General features: G+C 30.2%; 1 protein-coding gene across 2 annotated transcripts in view; it reads right to left on the reverse strand.

The window, feature by feature from the left end:
* LOC111029901 (broad-complex core protein-like) overlaps nt 1-12,869 on the reverse strand; it is an 80,508-nt gene extending 67,639 nt beyond the window's left edge. The window contains exons 1-2 of one of the 2 annotated variants that reach the window (XM_022309146.1): nt 12,696-12,869; nt 4,775-4,834 (exon numbers count right to left, since the gene is read on the reverse strand). The gene's annotated coding sequence lies outside the window, so the exon portion shown is untranslated. The remainder of the gene's footprint in view (nt 1-4,774; nt 4,835-12,695) is intronic. The other variant, XM_022309144.1, reaches the window with a different exon arrangement.
* Nucleotides 12,870-20,692: the final 7,823 nt, after the last annotated feature.

Genomic DNA, 20,692 nt, shown 5'->3' on the forward strand with positions numbered 1-20,692 from the left:
TTTTGTACAAAAAATTTTATATATTGATATTTTTATACAATATATATTTTATTTACAATATTGATATTGTATGTATCATTTATTGAGTATCATGTGCTATGTAATAAGATATAGAATATTTTAAATAGTTCACATATGCCAGTATAAAGTATCTATTTTTTTTTATAAACCTTTACTATACTTTTAGCTGACGATAAAAAAATATTTCATGAACACTAAGCATTCAAGCAGAGTTTATTGAATTAATAAAATATAAAATTATAAATATCCTATCCATATATTTGTATTAATATTACGAAGTGTATTATTATATAGAAAAATCATTTTCTTTCCGGAACAAGAAGTCGTACGAACCACACGCGGTGTGTAATATTTGAACACGATAATGCCGACGACTGCTACAAGATCTATTCACGGTCTGGTTCGATTTCGATTGAATTTGAGTGGGCGGGACGAGTTGTATGCATGTAATGCTGCCGAGCCGATTCGGACGGTGTAGGACAAGGGATTATCCATCGGTATTATTATTATTATTATTTTATTTTATCTTCTGCACGACACAAATGACGACGTACATTCTGTGTACGTCAGTCAAATATAAAATCTTTTTTCGACATTCCTTCGACATTCCGGAAGACATTTTAAAACTAATTATTATTATGTTATATATATTTACGATTTCGCTCCAAATATCTTTTTTATTATTAGTTTGACGACAATAGTTTTTAGTTTATACTGTCCAAAAAATAATAATTTAAAAGATACCAACAGTTAGTTATAAAAATTATACCAAATATAATATAAATATTGTATATGCTGAATAATAATTCGTTACACTTTAGTAAACCTAACTTACTAAACAGTAAACGTTTTTAATTGTTAATCATCAAATCTGAATTGTTCAAAAATATTATCACCGTTCATCCAAAAAATAAACCTAATCACTTCGAGTTTAACAATTGTAATTTTAAAACAGTTTTGTTTTACCGAAAAGGAAAAATTTAAATCATGTATATAATTGTTATTCGTTGACGGATCGGAAAAAAAATTTCAATTTGTTTAGCTTCTATTATAAAGGTAGTTACATTATTATGATATAATGCTGAATCATACTTAATAATGCATTTTTATTGTTATCGTGTAATATTACACTCGTGTATGTACAAATGAAGTAAACGTGTAATGAGTGTATTGCCAGCAAATATACTTACCGAGAATTCTGTTTAAAAAAAAGAAGATAAGGCAAAGAAAGGGGTGGTCTAGCGGTTTTCGTTTTGATAGTACTCAAAAATTCTCAGTGTTCTAGAAACCAATTTATGAATCCGTATTTTCTTAGTAGTTCAAAAATCTATACTTCAATAATCTCAAATATACATTATTCGGAAATACCTATATAGTACACACATATATATATATATATACACGGTAGTATACTTACATTAAATTCATTCAAAGTAAAATAACTTACAAGTTGAAAACCTCTTCACCGATGTATTATAATATTATACTATACATGTGTATATTACTTTACAGGTCCTTCTTTAGGATCAGTTTTACCGAAGATAATATTATATTATACAGCACGAAAGTATTGGCCTAAACGATAATAAATTGTATTTATACTATTTACATCGTGTTAATGTTCGTTTAAATTACGGATGTGCGAAGTCAAACGGCAGTAGGTATTTTTATATGCCTAATAATATGGAATGTACGTTTCGATTTCTTATTGTATACGCATTTTTCGGCGCTGTAACGAGTTGAAAATGTTGTAATATATTATATTGTACATTTTATATGAACGAATTTTCGTCTCAGCATGAAGGCCTGTGCAGTATAATAATAATAATAATAATAATAATAATAGTAATACTATTATATTATTTACGCTCTATCGAGTTGCCACGCCGCCGCGGTATGCCGTGAGCCCTAATAGTGTTATACCTACTGCGGAGTGCCTATGTAAAGGATCGACTCGGAATCGGTAAATAGAAGATAAATGGGATCGAATCCCCGAGAGACGGAATGCCGGTCATAATGCACATGCATGTGGAGTGTAAGCCACCAACGACGGTACAGGTGTTTGGAGGATTTTCAGGTAAAAATCAGGCATTATATTCTATTATGCGTATTAATATATATTTTATATATATATATACATACATAGCTAGTGTACTGCGGCGTCCGCAGGAGACGGGTTGTTGCTCGGAAATTACAACACTGGTCGAAATGTTGTAAAATGTTCTCTTTTACTTTCTTGTATAAATATGTATAATGTATAAATGTACCTATATAATATAACATATATGTGTGTATGAGCCCCGCCGCGTTGAGTATTGAATAGAAGGAAAACCAATGAGCGGCATGTGCAAAATATAATAATAATAGTAATAATAATAATAATAAAGAGAAGAAAAAAATGTCGTTCGGGAGTCGTGCGCATATTTCTACAACTGCAGCACAGTGTACGGTGGTAATACTGTTGGCCCGATCATCAGACGTGTAGGCGCGATATATTATATACATAATGTATGAACGAACAGTCTTTTGGCGATTATATGGCGACCTCAAAAACGACAAATAGTAATAAAATAAAACAACGATTTATTCAAAGCTATACTGAAATAACATCCTGTGTCTCGAACATGTGTCGTAAATCATTTTCATACATACGATTTTGCAATGCTGGATGGAATAATTTTTTTAAATATAACCGAAATTTCTAATGGGTTTCTTGCGATGTGGAAGGGTAAATTATTAATATACATTGATATTTTGATAGTTGCATATTATAAGAAATTATTGCTTCAAATTTTAATTTTTGTTCTCATGAGAAGATGTACTCATAAATTATAATTTACTTGTATATCAGATTATCTCTTTAGAAAATAAATTAGTCTTAATTATCCTTAAAATATATTATAGCTCTTATGTTTAAAAGAAAAATCAATATAATTTTAAATTCTTGTATGTATACACATATTGTACGTGGTATTAAGATTTACGAAATTATAATGATCTTTAATTACGACTTTCAGTTTTTTTAAAACTAATATTTATTATATTAATCTTAATATTATTAATGTCATCGTAATATAAATCTGAGTGGTTTTGGAAGCTCCCTATAATACCCGAAGCATTCCTGCACTATGTACAATATTTTTAAAGCGGATTTTCGAAATCGTAAAAGATAATTTTAAAATAATACCCCTCCGAATATACTGGACTTGCGAAATTATAGGTATGTAAAAAAAGAAATGTATTTCTTTGATGCAATATTTTTTTTTTTGGAGTGGGGGGAGGGGCTTCAAACTCGTAGATGTATAATGTTCTGTGATTTAGTCGTCTACTAAATGACAATATACGAACTAAACACTTTTGAAATATTCGTTTATAATGTATAACATAAATATATATATTTATATATAAATAAAATATCGTCTTTTGTTAAGTGAATTATATTTTATATTTTATTGTTATGTTTGCAGTAGGTATGCTAAAGTTATATTAATATTTTTGATTATATAAATATATATTTCCTCTTTGACGTAACATTTTCTTTGTTGGATAATTTTCAACAAAGGATATATATTGTAATAATAACAGGGGAAATTATTATTTATTGCTAATTTATGCTTATGTTTTGTAAGATATTTTCTTAGGCTACAAAACAGGTTAAAGCGTATTTGTAAAAACGTATACTGTGTTACTCTTAATAAATTGTGTTTCGCGGTCTTATTATTATTGCATGTGTGTCAATATTGTTATTATGACTACATGTATTTTTTTTTTAATTTTAAATTGTGACCAAAAGATAAATTTGAATACCTTCTATACGACTATAGTTAATATATAAATGTACATCCGGTTTAGGGTATCAAATTAAGGAACAAATATTTTGTGAAAAGTGGTTAATTTGTTAGTTTTAATTTTAATGTTCACACGAGTAACTCTTTTGCGTCATTAAAAATAAGTTATTTTTATTCATTGTTGTCGGCTTGTGGCATACTGTTTTTGTTTCTCATATTAATCGTATTTAATACTTCGTTTACATTTTTTTAAATTGTATAAGTCATGAAAAACAATTCCCATATTAAGATTTGTCTTATAGGTAATATAATTAAGACTACCTTAAGATTGAACTGACTTATAGTTTAAATAAATTAAATAAAAATTGTAAGGTTAAACTGAAATATTATTCAGTTAATGGAAATTCTGAACAAAATATACCTACTAAAAACACTCCACTGTTCACCATTTAAAAATCGATTCCTGAAGACTTTTTGACCTTTTTCAATGGGCAATTTTTTGTCTAACGCGGTGCAGTTGGATTTAACTTTATTATTCACAGAAATAGTAGCATTAAAGTGCATTCAACCGAGGTATAATTACAAGGGAGCGTATGCACTTACAACCTTTAGGATCTGCATTGAGTGTTTTATAAAATATAAAAAGGGACATTTTCAAGTTAGGGTTACAAACGAAAAAGAATAGAATATGTTTGACGGTATATTGGCAACAAACTATTTATGAAATTACTACCGAGAAACTTGCAACACCTTCATGCGTGTATTAATTACAATTTATACCTAGAGATAATTAGAGATTTTATGAAACAATTTAAAAATGTAATGCTGCCGAAAACAAATACCTAACATTTTTATGTGGGAATAGTAATAATTTTTAATTAAATTAAAAAAACAAATACATTAAAATTTGCATTGCGAACTCAGTGAACCGTATTAATGTATCAAAGTAAATTATGAATACTTACCTAGTGGAATAATTACAGGTGTCGGAATTCGGGTACAAATTTGAATCACAACCTAACGAACTGAAATTTAAAATTAACAGATATTTTACATCATTTTCACTTTTTAGAAACATTAATATATGATGAGTCTATTATTTATCCATATAGCAGGGTTTTAAATGCATCATGGGTACTTTAACTCATTTACATTTTAGTTATAATTGTATTTGTTAAACATCTAACATCTTGTTTATTTGATTTTGATTTTTGAATAGAGGAAAAAATGTATCTGTCATAAATGTATTCGATATGAATGTACGCGACACAGGTATTATAAAATAAAAAAAATTGATTGCATACTTATTTTGAAACAAAAGCAAAATTAATATAATAACTAATGATATAACTAGTTATACTTTCAAACATTCAGGTGTATAAATTCTAGTTTGAATTTGATTATGCTTAGTTTTCATTATAATTTCCGTATAATATGAACGGGATTAAAATGCTGGAAATATTAATTTTTATATTAGTTTTGAGTTGTATATTACACTTCGAAAATTAATATTCGAGTAATCAAATTTGATCGATAAATGTTTGATATATAGGTTCACCTATTGGCTATTGTATTGGTATATTCATCTAAACGAAACAATCTAACGTTGATATGAAAAAGAAATAATCAATTATTACAATGTACCTACTGTTGTATTTGTACGACAATTATTTTATAAAGAATTGGTATATATATATATATTATTTTTTTATACTTATTTATTTTTATTTAATTATGATAAAGATGATTTATTATTTTTATATTTTATTTTAAACTGAGAATAAAAGATAGAAGTGTAGAAAAATGAAATAAAAAATGAATGTTTATTATGAACATTTATTATGAATACCCCACGTATTCAAAATAACTACTTGAATTCTTATAATATTTTTTAAAAACAAGCAGATTAAAAAAAACCTCATTAAATATACATTTTCAAAATTCAACCAAAGTATTATCACCCTGTAAGTACATCAAAATTCTTTGAAAAGGAAAAAACAGGTTTTGGTTTTCAAGTTATTTTAAGAAGATAAACGAATGAAACAATAATTATGACTAAGTATATGATATTTAATATTATGTATTAATGTATTATAGAATTAGATATCTTAATTTATTTATAGTACCTACTGATTTATGTAAACCATACTATTAAGGTGTATAATTAATATTATGCAGTTTTTTTTTGAAAAAACTAATTGCCGTTATCAGAAATTTATTTCTTCTTATCAATGGTTCACATAGAGATTTGCTAAGGATATGATTTTGAATATGTTTATCAAACACCAATTCTAGGCACATTATTGTAACACTGTGTTGTTACATTTGAAATTATAAAAAGTCATCAGATTATTCAATAATAATAATAATAATAAAAAAAACAATTGTACATTTCATCAGTCCACGATTAAGTTTCTACGTAAGACTTACAATAATAATAATTTAAAAAAAAAAGAGAAAATCTTGTGAGCAAATTTTTAGTGATCATAACATTGTTGTATTCATCGAACATGTAACATATTATTATACGTATTGATAAGCATCCGTGTGACCGTGTGAACTGTTTTGGTTGTAGATAGGAGTATAAATATATCGTGATAAAGAGCATGATATTATTGTTGTTACATTACACTTACGGCCAGAAAAAAGCAACAAAATCTCAACCCGGTATTTAGAGAATAAAACATTTCGTTCCGTTGAATAATACAGCGCAGCGCAGACTCAAAAACGCCTAAGAACGTTTGGTTGAATATTTCATTGCCTGCATAAATGAATGCGGAGTTGGCCAATTTTTTAATATATGCATTTATAATTCGACGACTACAGCCATTGCACCCTCTTTTCGCTCGGCGGGACATGCACCCTTGCATCACGTGATACACATATTATACAGGGGGAGACGACTACGATTCCACTGGGTATATGTAACTCCGCGGCGAACAAATATATATTAGATAAAAGCCACGTTCGTTTAAAGAACGCGCGAGTTTACGTTTTCAACGTGCCTACCCTTTTATGTCGGTTTGCACGAATAAAAGAATCCTCATTCGAAAAGCAACTCGAGTCAAGACGCGAGCGGTTACCGTCTTACCGATTCAAATAAACCTTTAAACTCGCGAGTGCCCGGGGGACACTTTATCGAATTAAACGTGAAAATTATTTACAAGTATTCCAAGATGGTAAGATCGAATGTTCAATACGCTGCATAATATAGCGAACAAACAAAATATACGATACCCCGGATATAAATTATACTACCGATATTGGCGATATTATATCATTATTTAAGATACACCAAACACGTACGTTATATTATACATATGGATATTTTACACACATTATTAGGTATAATATTATGATATACGTTAATATAAAGTTTACTAGGAAGAAAAGTATGTACAGTACATTTACAAATTATTTTCGTCATATTGACTTTTCTTTGTTTAAAGGTATTGAAAGCACAACGAGAAAAATATACAGTGTACTGTACTGTCTGTACTTCAATATAATATATTTAAAATGCTAGAATTAATTTCTAAGTATTTAGTCGTATGCGAATTTTGTTGTCTTTGGGCATTAAAAACGGTAGTAAAACTATGCAGACACATTTTATACTCGCACACGCAATAAAATATATGTGTAGCCGACTTAAATTAAATTTATCGAGAGGGTTGTCGTAAGGCAGACATCCCTTAACACATAGCGGTATACGTTTTATAACTTGTGGTACAATCTGTGATGTAATAAACATTAAACGCATTTATATATTTTTATATGAAAGCTTTTTTTTTAAAATTATTTTTCTAAATACATTTACTGGAACGGATATAATGTAGTAGGTATAAATAATATTTATGTAATATTTTATCGGAGTATCGACTGTGGGCCATACGACGATGTACCCACTGTCATTGACATTTTTATAAAAAATTCGTTCCGTTACTTTTATTTTAAGAATTTTTGCACCGGAGGTCGAGTTCATCGACGATTTTCGGATTGTTTGAAACAAAATTTACAATATTGTAGTGCGCGGATATTTCTAGATATAATTCAGCACGGTCGAGTCGAACATTTCCGTCGCATGTCACCGAGAAAGTCGTTGTGCGGTATTGACGCATTATCATCACGTACGTAAGCCATTACAATAATACCTATGTATATTTATATAATGCACTGCGTTTTGTGATTGGCGTGAGCGATTTGAACCATACCGTCGTCGAATTTCGGCGGATGTCTTATCAGATGCTGCACAACGACGGCGGCGACCTAGGGTAAATCACGTATATTATTATAATTTTTTCCCTCCTCCGTTCCTGCGCAGTGTCGTTCATTTCCATATGTCTATTTACGTACATTTCGTGAACGATCGCGTGGGACTTATACTTTGACTGTTGTTATTATTATTATGCACAAACTGCGGCGGCGGCGGCCTTAGAGAAAACGAGCTATTATACAGTCTCTGTCGTAGATCGCTCGTCTCTCGGTACACACACACACACACACACACACACACACACACACACACACAGACGATCGGTGCAGCGTATTGCATGTGTGTCTGTGTGAGGCGGTCGGTCACAGACTTGACCCGGTGAGATGGGAGGAAAAGGGTTGAGCGAGAACTGTAGACCGGGAGTCAGAGGGGGCCAGACATCGAAAATTGGTCGACGGCCAAATATATAACACATACACACACACACACACACACACACACACACTCACATGTAATAAATGTATATATTATATGCATATAGGAGAACACGCGGCATTAGGAACTACGACTTATCGGGACTGGTTTCCCCCACGCCGAAGCCGTCATAGCCACAGCACAGTCGTCTCGGTCGTCGCCAGACGTACAACTATAATAATAATATGTGCATACGCACAAGTCGAGTTAGTGGTACCTAAAACGCGACTACTGCATACAATTCAATATTCACGGTGTAACGTGTATAGTATATACATAGGTATTTTTCACCGAAACCCATTATAATTAGGAGGGTACTAGTATCGAGAACGAAAAAAAACATAAGACCGATTAGAAGGTATCTACTGCCTATACATATGTTTAAAAAACCGAGACTATTTGGATGGACGTGCAGAACAATCTTTTTACAATCTATTGTAATATTATCATTATTATTACTATTATCATTATGGGCAGAATAGGCGGTGTCGGCGTAGACACACACGCACACACACACACACACACACACACACACACACACACACGCATTCATTGTTTTTTAATACGTGTGCGTCGTTCACGCGCCTCTCAAGCCCGGCAATAGCTCGCGCCCCGTTTTAGCGGTAATTTATACGACTGCCGCCGCCGCCGCCGCCGGACTCGATGGCGGTGGAGGTGGCGGCGGGGAGAGACCGTGCCCGACATCGACGCGCGCGTAAATATTACTCTAGTCTAGGGACCTCTGAAAACGGCCGGCGGCTGTGTCTGGTTACGATACACCAATATATTATAGTATCGTATATTTATATAAATACATATTATAATATACACATATACCATTTATACATATTGTAAACAACGAAATCGGTTCGTTCGCCTTCGCGCACACTGCACAGACAGACAGACTAGTCAAGCGTTTTCGGAGTACCTAATAATAATTTTGTTTCTATACACATTATAAAACACGTTTTAATAAATTATATGCATGTGGTAATAATGATGGTCGCGACGTCGTTTTTCCAATCGCGATGTATATTTGTATGTGTGTGTGCAAGTGTGCGTGCGTGTGTGTACTTGCGGCGCACGTCGTGCCGACGGTCACCCATCCGAAACGGCTGCGACGACTGCTCACTATAACTCAATTAACCCGAGACTAAACATCGCGCGTTACTATTCGTTTTTCCGGTAAATATTTTGTCCGCGCACAGGAATTTGCCCCACCCACCGTATCCAACCGATCGTCCACGGTGTAATCTCTCGCTGTAATCCCGAGACGTCCGATACTAATAATTACATTACATTGCATCACACACACACACACACACACACACACACGCACACACGCACGCACACACGCACACACACACACACACACACACACACGTGCCTGCACAACGCACGAACGATTTCCACGATGCAATAATCCGCTGTTGCACTAATTATGTACAGGTACATACCTTACCTACCCTCCCCGGTGCAGTGTCGGTCACAATCATCCGACTTCGTGCACCTGTTGGTGTGCTCGCATATAGTATCCCAAGGTCGCCCGAAGGCGTTAATTCGCCGTTTCGGCATGCAACACAGAGTGTATTATAATTAATTTTGTTCATTACGCAGACACCCCGCAGACGTATGCATATCATAAGTGTATTTAAAATGCGCATAAGAGTTCCGTTTTTATTAATAAAAAATACGATGAAAACTAATTGTTATGTAAAACAGCAGTGTACGATATAATTTGATTTGGAATTTCTTTCAGAATTTCACGATACGAACACAATTACGAGCTATTCACTTTTTGTTAGTTTATAATATTGTTATATATTTATTTTTTCATGGCTAAATATTACGCTGCGATCGGGCAAATTGAAAATTATTATAATTTTCTTTAATGATAGTAGTAATATTATTACAAACGCATATAATCATCCTATACCATTTACACATAATAATGCGATTTTCCTTTTTTATGTAGTCACACACAGCCACACAGGGTTAAATAAATAAATCGTCAATAAATGCGTTTGGTACTTTGTAGCCTATACGACTCAATTATTTTAAAATACCCAGAGTATTTTTTATGCACTATCTATCTATCTATATATAGGTAGGTATAATTAAATGCTTAATGTTTGAAATGAATTTCTACAGTGTGCTAATATTTCCAAATTTAAATTTAAATTTCAATAATAATAAATATATATACACGAAATTAATGCTGTTCACAATTTTTTCTCCCTGCATAACTAAATTTGTATACGCATACATTTTAATTAATACGTAAGAAGATTCGTCCAAGCAACATAAATGTACACTTAATGACATAACGAACGTATATATATTATTATGAAGAACCGTTAAAACACAGACTTAAGATAGCAACGTAGACGACTGCTTGGTATAAGTCACAGACTACATTAATGTAGTCGATAGGTTTTACGGCACATTCTTGTCTGCATTACCAAACAAGTTGTAACGTAAAAAACGGGTTATGGTCCCAAATAATATACGATAACACACACAATTATACACTATCAACTAACACTTACAGTCATCATCATAATAAAATACTCATTCCAAATTAATATAACAATTATCTAAATCACACAAGATACATTTATAAGTTATAAATTATAACCTAGTGAATGTAACGAAACTATTTAGTTTAGATTTCTTCATTTTTCATGTAATATATTTTATTATACAAATTGAAAGCTTCCATAAATATAATAAGTTGTAAAATGCCTGAACATTCGGGTGTATTCCATAGTTTTGTGAGAAAATGCGCTGTTAAACAATATATAATCTGACAGACGAAAACCACCACGATGAAGATTCAAAACCTTAAGTCTTAGTTAGCAAATCTAATGGATTTAAATCGAAACTATCGTCGAGTAATATATAAATTCGTAATTCACTATAAAACCAAGATTTATTTACGTTTATAAGGTTTATTTGTTTAATAAGTTTAAATGAAAAGCTTAACAAACATATTATTTTAGTATAATATAATCCATAAGATACCTTTATAATTAGCCACTTTTTATTGTGTTTTAAAATAATGTTTTTTAAATAAAAAATCTTTGCTCAAATTAAGTTTAGTATAATATATTTAAAGCCAGACTTATTATATTATTGAGTTTATAGAGTAGGTGAGGGAGGGGGTAGAATCAAAGAGACAGACAGCCAGACAGGTGTGAATATAGGTATATATATATATCTGATAGCTGATATCAGTGTAATAATTGTATTTCATGTTAAACCATATTAAAAGTATTTTAAACAAGATAATAAATTAATAATACACTAATAAATTAGTGTTTAAAAAAAATCGTAAAATATTCACGAGAAAACTGTTTTTTTTTCTGCAAACCACTCCTATTTTATGCTGTAAAAAATTGGCACGAGATTTGATGTATTATAATGACGGAAACTATAATTTATATTCGATTCAATAGGTAATATGTAGGTATTCTGCAATTATTGATTTCACGTGTTCTTATTGCCACATGCATGGATTTAAGTAGAAAATAAAAGTGAAAAAATTAACATATTAAATTAAAGAAGATACAAAAAAAATTAAAAAGCTTATAATTTTTTTCTTAAAATATAATCCATATCAGAGCTAAGCGTTTTTTCAAAGACTTCGATAGTCGACCGTGGCACTAACTACCTATAGTATATCTCTGAATTAATCTTATCACTTATAGACATATTTAAAAATGAATGTTTAATAACCACGTTTATTCAAAGCAATTTTATACAGCCATATAAATATAGGTTATAGTCCTTATCAGCTAAAATGGATTAGGGTGAATCGCGAATGATTGGCGGAGAAAAGTTTCCTAGCGCTGCAGGACTAAGGGTGGTTTGCGCGACGAGAACGGGTGAATATCAGAGTTCGTACTGCACCACATAGTAATAGATATTTATGTTATGCGTATGATGTGCAACGAGTATTGTAATAATATCATCTGTATTCGATATAATGTTAAACCGATGTACCGCAATACGAGTCGAAGACAATAATAATAATACAAATAAAGGTCTTATTGCGAACGTAAGGGTAGTGAAAAAGCAAAAATTGGTATGATATCTGATGATGGCTGATATCCGTAAATGAACAGCATATAATTACGTCTATGATATTATAATATAAATTTAAAGAATAAAATATATAACTTATAAGTTATTATTACCTGGTATACGTAGAATATGGCAAATTAAATATCCGTAAGTCTTCCGTGGGAAGGGTTAGCAAGAGAACGGCGATCGCGATTCAAACACCACAATTAAAACGGTCACCATATACCACTATATCACAACCACGACTACCCACTACCACGCTGTTCTTGTACAGTGTAGAGCCGAGATCGTTCAAGACGACTACGGTGGTTGTAGTATACTTAAAGTGGTGGTGGAAATCGAGGTGGTAGTATATGGTGGTGGTGGTGGTGGTGGTGGTGGTAGTGGTGGATAGTGCAACAATGGGACGAAAAATAAAAATCTCTTGTTGTGGTGCTCCGCGGCGAAGGGGCAGCTGCAAATCGGTCGATGGAATTCCGGGTGAGGTTAGACGGCGGGCTAGACGTAAAATAGTTGACGGCGACGATAAACGTGTGCGCGCGCGCGCTCCTCACGGGGTGGAAATGAATAACTAGTTTTGTAAAAGGGAAATAATAATAATATATAACACTCGGGTAGTCGTCGTACAATACTACAAGACTCGTCCGTCCGTCGTCTACATGACTATATATATATATATATATAATATTATATACCTACATTCATATAACACACACACTCACACAAACGCGCACACACACACACACACACACACACATACACGCTCGCGCATACGCACTATTATAAGGGACCGGACAGCATTATCATTTGTGTTGCTGCCGTTGTTGCACTACGGCTACTATAATATGTATAATATGACGCCGCTGGTTATTGTTGGGAAAGAACCAGACGCCGTCGCATATATAGCCGGTGCCGCAGAGTTCGGTACCTATACGTGTTTCAGGTATGTTTCATCTCAGTGGGGTTGATTTCGTGCACAATGCATACATATTATTATTACACTCGTATAGGTATATCTATATAATATTATATCCTGTATACACATTTATATATTATATATATATATATGCGCGAAGCACGTACATAACGTGTGTGTGTGTGTGTGTGTTTGTGTGTATGTGTGTGTGTGTGTGTGTGTGTGTCTGTGTGTCTGTGTGTGCGCGTGTGGATGTTGGCGGGTATGCGGCGCTCCAATACTATTTCTCTAGTCGCCCTTGAGATGTTAACCAGGGGGTAGAAATATTTTATACATATATTATATATAATCTACGGGTGTGTAATGGCCGCGTCGTTTCGGCCGCGGTTCGTTTCCACGAAATAAAAATGACAATAAAATGTATTAAGGTATATAATATGCTTTTTTTCGCTTACTGCTCGGCACCTATACAAAATATATTTACAGGTGTACCGACGTATATAGGTATACAATAATACCCACCTCAAATAGGGACCAGCAACATAGTCGTCACTCGTTGGACTATACACAATAAAATATAGCTGAAATATCGTACCTCTGTAATAATATATTATCACGTTTGTATAACACTCTGAACACAAGTTAGAGAAATCATTGAATTTGTACACTTCAATAATTTTGATAAAATAGGCATTATTTAAACAAACACGGGAACACGACATATTATTCATACTAATAGACAGTAATAGTACCTCATTTAGGTTGCTGTAGTTTCAATTTTTTTTCTCCGCCATACAAAAAATGCAATATGAATAAACTTGTTTCTGACTTGCGCCTTTCAATAGAGTGTTATACCTACACAATTTAAAATAGCCAGATAATAGAATTTACATAATCTTTCCACTTTAAATTAGTAAATTTTCTTATGAATATACTTACATAACTTTTCACCTATGTTATTATGTTAATATTATTTATATAAGGATTACAAAAACCATAAACTATCCTTCAAATTTATTATTTATGTTATAAAAAAATATTTATGCGAAAAATAAACTTAGTTATTCTTATCTCGTGATAACTATAGAAAGCATTCTCTAAAAGCGGGTTTTCTAAAAACATAACTATCCAAAATTGTTCATTAGGTACGGTTTGTTTGACATTGATGGTAAGGTCACATAATTTATTGAGTTGCAGTATGTTTTTATAACACTTTCAGTATAATTAATATAATATTACGGTATTCCCTTTACATAACCAATATTCATAGGTACCTGCCTATATTTCACATTTATTTTAGTCTTATTTTGGATTTATTGTACTTTTGACTTTATATAGGTAAGTTTAAAATTTATTATAATTTGTACTTATACGTCTATAATATGCCAATTAAAAAAAATAATTAGTATAGAAAAAAAATCTGAAAATTACTAACAGTGAAATGTACAATATAACATAAACTACCCAACACCAATATCTATACCAATAAGGTCATGCATACAGGGTTCCAAATAAAAACGTTTTTAGAATGATGATAAATCGCTTTCAGATTCAATAAGAAAGCATGCCCCTATTTATCAAACCCGTCCAAATCTCCAAGTGAACTATACGTACATTGTAATTCTCACGAGACTAATTCAGACCACGAAGCAAGCGAGTAAAACCAATCGTGACTACCCATTGGCTACTGCTCGACATGGGTTAAATTATACTGTTCAGAATTGTATTAAATACATTTCCTTTTCATTAGATTTGGAATTTATGAAATATTAAATATTTATTGAATGTTGTAAAAATACCCTAATTTCAAATCTGCCAAAATTACTTCAGAAATCCAATAATTATAAATTCATAAATCACAATTTAATACTACAATATATTTCATATACTTTAAGCGTCTAAAACATTTTATAAAGAAATACTTTGTGATATGATCTTTGAAAATGTTCTTTGAAAAAATGAAGGGAAACCGTTTATACATAATATAGTTTTCTACGAAATTACAATTATATATAATGTATGTATAATTAAATTCAAAATATGAAAAAATTGTTTTAATCAAACCAGCAAATCAAATTCAAATCAATATTTTTTTCATACTTCTAATAATATGATTATTATTCCTGGAAAAAAATCTTATATTTAAATTTAGTTTAGTATGTATATAATAAAGTAATAATTATTAATATTAATACTTTGTCTGTATATTCTATATGATATAATATAAAGTTATTGAGTAAAACATTATTTTACTATATCTATTAGATACTTTTAATTAACAGACATCTTCAGAGGCGTTTTTCGGAGGCCGTACCTGAAACAATAATACCTTGGAGTAAGTATGAATACTGTTCATCGCCACATCGTGTACTGAAAATAGTAGTTTAAAAAATACAATTATATAACTTCAAATATGTGACAGTCTTGAATAAACCTAACCTCTCGAATATTACATTTATAAAAAAGCATTATAAATATTAAAATTTCGAGGACAGTCTACGGATCGTGATACATTTTAATAGCAAACGAATAATTCTATAACACTAGTGGTTCCAAAAATTGCTTTTGGTATTTTGAAACATACCTACCTATTTATTGAGCTACATAAATATCGAAACTACGTATACAAAATATAGTAATTGATTAAAGTTCCCATGGATTATGATTTATGATTTTGACTTCTATTGAGATTGAGAAGTACAATTTGTGGCTGTTCAAATGTGTTTTATCCTTCGTACAAGATACAACCCTAATATTTGCGTATAGAATGCAAACATACAATATAGACTAACGAACGGTTTATTTTTATTCTGCATGTAACAATGTTTAAAAAAGAAGAATAACCTACAGAAATTAAATACACGGATGTAAGGAGATTTTTAATTCACCATTGAATCTTATTTATTAATGTTTATAGGTAGATAGGTATAGTGCACAAAACTTAATTAGCTTAATTGTTAAAATAAAACAATATTACAATTTACAACGTTTATATTTTTCATCTATAGCTAGTTTGTAGGTGTGCAGAATAAAATAATACGAGTACATTAATTTCTATTAAACTGGCTTATTATTATTTTTTTAATTGAGTAATTAGTTTAATTATTTCATTAATAATAATCATAGAAATAGAAAGACCATAGAAAGGAAAACACAATTTATATTGAGGTAAGCCATCGTCGGGATAAAATTCAGACATTAACATTTATTTAGCTTAAGCTGAACTGTAGTCTGTAAACTTAAGATTGTTTGGCTAATGCGTGTGTCATCACCAGTTCCATGCAATGTTAAATATTATTTTAGTAATTTAGTACCTATATTGTTGAATATATTGTATGCGATCTATATTATTAAATTATAGTTAATAGATTAGTGATGAACTATTTTATGTTGTTATTATTCATAATTTAATTTGTGTTGAAAATAAAATCTTCATTTCGTGGGAATCGACGAAAAGTTGTAAGTAAAAATGCATATGTATTATTGATTCGATACACCCGTGTTATCTGACTCCATCCGAAATAAAATTGTAAAATGCATTGGTGAAATTCAAGCTTTATCGGACAGAGCTCAAATTACCGATTGGTTTAATATGACGGAGATATCAATGTCGTTTAATATATTTATATATGTTCATGTATACAACCAGCTTAATTAAGTATAACTATGGGGAGTGTGATATTAACGAGTGTATCAAATGTATATTTAGTTCCAAAATTTTTAAATAAAATAAATTAACGTCAAAAAATAATTTAACCAATTATTTTGAATACATAAATTAATCCATATGATATTATTAGCATATTGATAAGTGATAACGTTTACCAATTTGACTTTGTTAAAATACTTATACCTAATATACTATAAACGAAAACAGAAACAAACACCTTACCTACGCACAGTAACACTATACTATATTCATAATACTATACATTTATCAAATTATGTGAATGATATCAATAGTATAAAGAATTATTTTAATTCTACAATCAAATGCAAATCGAATACATTTAATTTGGCAAACAATAAGCTTTAATTTTACGGGAGACCATTATAATTATATAATAGAACATTATACGTATGTTTAGAAAGTATTTCTCCAAAAGTATATAAATAATCAAAAAACTATGAAGTTATTTTAGTATCTAAAAATGATTTCTAGCGCCAAACGAGTACGTGCGAAATAAAATGTTGAATAAATAAATTAATAAAAATAAAAGATTTTTTGTAACCGAGAGGGAGAGCTGGTTGCTACTTGTATCACCTAACACCTTAAAATAGTTTCTACGGAAGTATCATAATTCATAAGATGGCAGTTTGGAACTTCGGGTAGGTTCAGCGCAACGGCACGCCGGTACCAAAGGGTCAATGGTACCAATGGTTTTATAAAACCATCTTGCAAGTCGATGAAATTGTCGAATTCTCAGTACTCAATTACAACCATTCGAAAAATGTACTGTAAGCAGTACAAAATAATATTGTGTACAATGTATTTTTATTTTTTTACCTATTCAAAAAATAAGTCGTATTATTTAATTACGACTTAGAGCTTTGCTAGAACTTGTAAAGTATATAAAATAAGCTATAAAATATAGTGGGTTCACTCGCAACGTTATTAGTTTAATTTTATTACTATTATTATGTATCAACTAAAATATAAACTAAGGATTTTATACCTAATTGATTTCATTTATTTCTCTTTTAAGGCACGTTATTAAGTTAACATAATATAATAATATTAAAAAAATGTGGGGAAATTTTTAAATTAAAAATTTTTTTTTACTATTTATAATAAAATTGATTTTTTAAGTCACAACTAATAATAATAGGTGAATGCTTAGACTAACATAAAACCATGTTCACTAACTTGAATTATATTTTTAATTTTTAATCATAAAGAAGAAATGAAGTACCTATTTAAAAAAATAGTGATGTAAAGCCTCCCACGGACATGTGATAAATAATTATGCACTTGGATTGCTTTTTTTAAATCGTTGGATTATAATATGCCCCTCCACTTAATTATTCAAAATTTGAGCTCTGATTATATTATATTATATTCTGTTCATTTACCCGTAGACGTTGTTACCGTATACCGAAATACATACTTCGTATACGTAATAATACGTAGAAATGACAAAATGAATAGACAGTAGACACCTAAGCTCATAGTTCCTACTTCCTAGTTTATGGAATTTTTTAATTTTATTATTACATAAGTGAAATTACTAATTGTGTTAATGTATAATACCAGTATTATGTTCATAACAGTAAGATTTTCTGTATTCTTAAATTAATAATTATTAATTTTCACTGAAATAGAGACGATAAGTTATCAGTTATACTACTATTTTGCAGTTAATTCTAATGATAATAATAAATTAATATGCTAGTATATATTTATATTATATAAAGTCAAGTGTATATATATTACATATTTTTAATTATTTTTTTTTTTATAAATAAATATAATTTATAATTTTATAAGTACCAAACATTGTTTTCTTCATATTCATCATAATACACTTGTAAGAATGCTAATTTGGTACGTTGGTAGATAGTATGATATGATTGAATAGTAAATAGTATTATAACAAAACATGTAATGTATTATGTGATCCAGGCAACGTATAATAAGTAGTAAATAGTAACCAAGTTATCGAATCTATATTCAATCAGAAATAATTAACCAATAATTTCTAACTCTTAATTTATTATTTTATAAGTTATATTTTTATGAATTATTTTTTTTTTTAAGTTTTGTTTTGAAATATTATAGATAAGAATGCATTTAACTATTTAAGATTGCATAATGAATAATCAATAATATATTACTTTTTAGTTACAATTGTTTAGTCAACTAATCTAATTTTAATACAGTGTTATTGACATAAAAAAGAATATCATAAATTCATGTTTGATATTAATGATAATACATTTTTTTTTAATTCAATTAAATTTGTTTTTATTATTAGTACTAGTTTTTCTTTAAGTATTAAAGTGCTAATTACTTTATACATTTACTATATTTTATTAAACAAGACTGATGTATTGTTTATGGGTATGCATTTTTATATACCTACATTAACAGTACCTAGTTATAAATTAATAATGATAATTAAACAACACTCACAATAACATGCCGGTTACGATAAATATCAGATTTTAAAACGTGAATCTAAGTAATATGTTTGTTGTAAATGCTCAGAGTACCTATACGGAAGACGTTTTAATTTATAAGTAATGAGATAAGAATTTTTCTGATAATATTATTATTAAGTACCAAAGAGTAAAAAGATAGGCAACAATATTATTCTACAAGTACGTATGTACTATATCATATCGTGGATAATACAGTATTAATGCTGGTATTTTGAGGGAACAATATATTATATGTCTATATTGTTGCTTTGTATTCGCTTTTTAGTACTCATATTAAATAACAGTGGGTGGTAGGTATAATATAGAAGGTATAATTTTTTTTTTTTAAAACATGAGTGCTCTTGACTTTTGATTTAGCTTAGGATTTATGACATAGCAATATGATGGCCATGATTTTTATTTAACATTGCGATTTGCAGTAGTAGGTAATTTTGTTTTGATGAACTATATAGAAATAGATGTGTCGAAAACTAAACATAAAGATTTAACAGAGGTATTTTTTGGACTTACAATTTCAAAAGTCGACGAAAGCAATGGATATGAAGTTACAGTAATCCAATATAGCATTTCAAAAGATAGTTAATTGGTTAAATCCGTTCCTGCATAAACGTGTTTTTCACCCACTAAGGTCCACTAGGTGGTTTTCTGACGCGGTATTTACCTTTTCCGGGTCGGAACGTCTCCATTGCGATAATATTAAATATTTCCTTTTCTTCTAAACTCTAGCTCTTCTCAAATCCATTCGGCTTATAGTCGGTTCTATTTTGTCATGAACAATGTTTAGTAGAGTAACTACCTATAACATAATGTATAATATTATAATATAATGTCACCAAACAAATAATAACACTAAAAATGGTTGGCATTGAAGTCTTTGAGATGAATCTTTCAGTTTAAACTCGTAACAATGTCCTTAGTGCGTAAAAAAGTTTTTATTTACCACTCGTAACTGTATAAGTGGATTCCATTTAATTCGTCCAAGGTCTTTGGGGAATATGACTTACATACGAGTTCATTAATTGTCCTTATATT

This window comes from Myzus persicae, unplaced genomic scaffold (genome assembly GCF_001856785.1).
Source record: "Myzus persicae strain clone G006 unplaced genomic scaffold, MPER_G0061.0, whole genome shotgun sequence".
Classification (NCBI taxonomy): Eukaryota; Metazoa; Arthropoda; class Insecta; order Hemiptera; family Aphididae; genus Myzus; species Myzus persicae.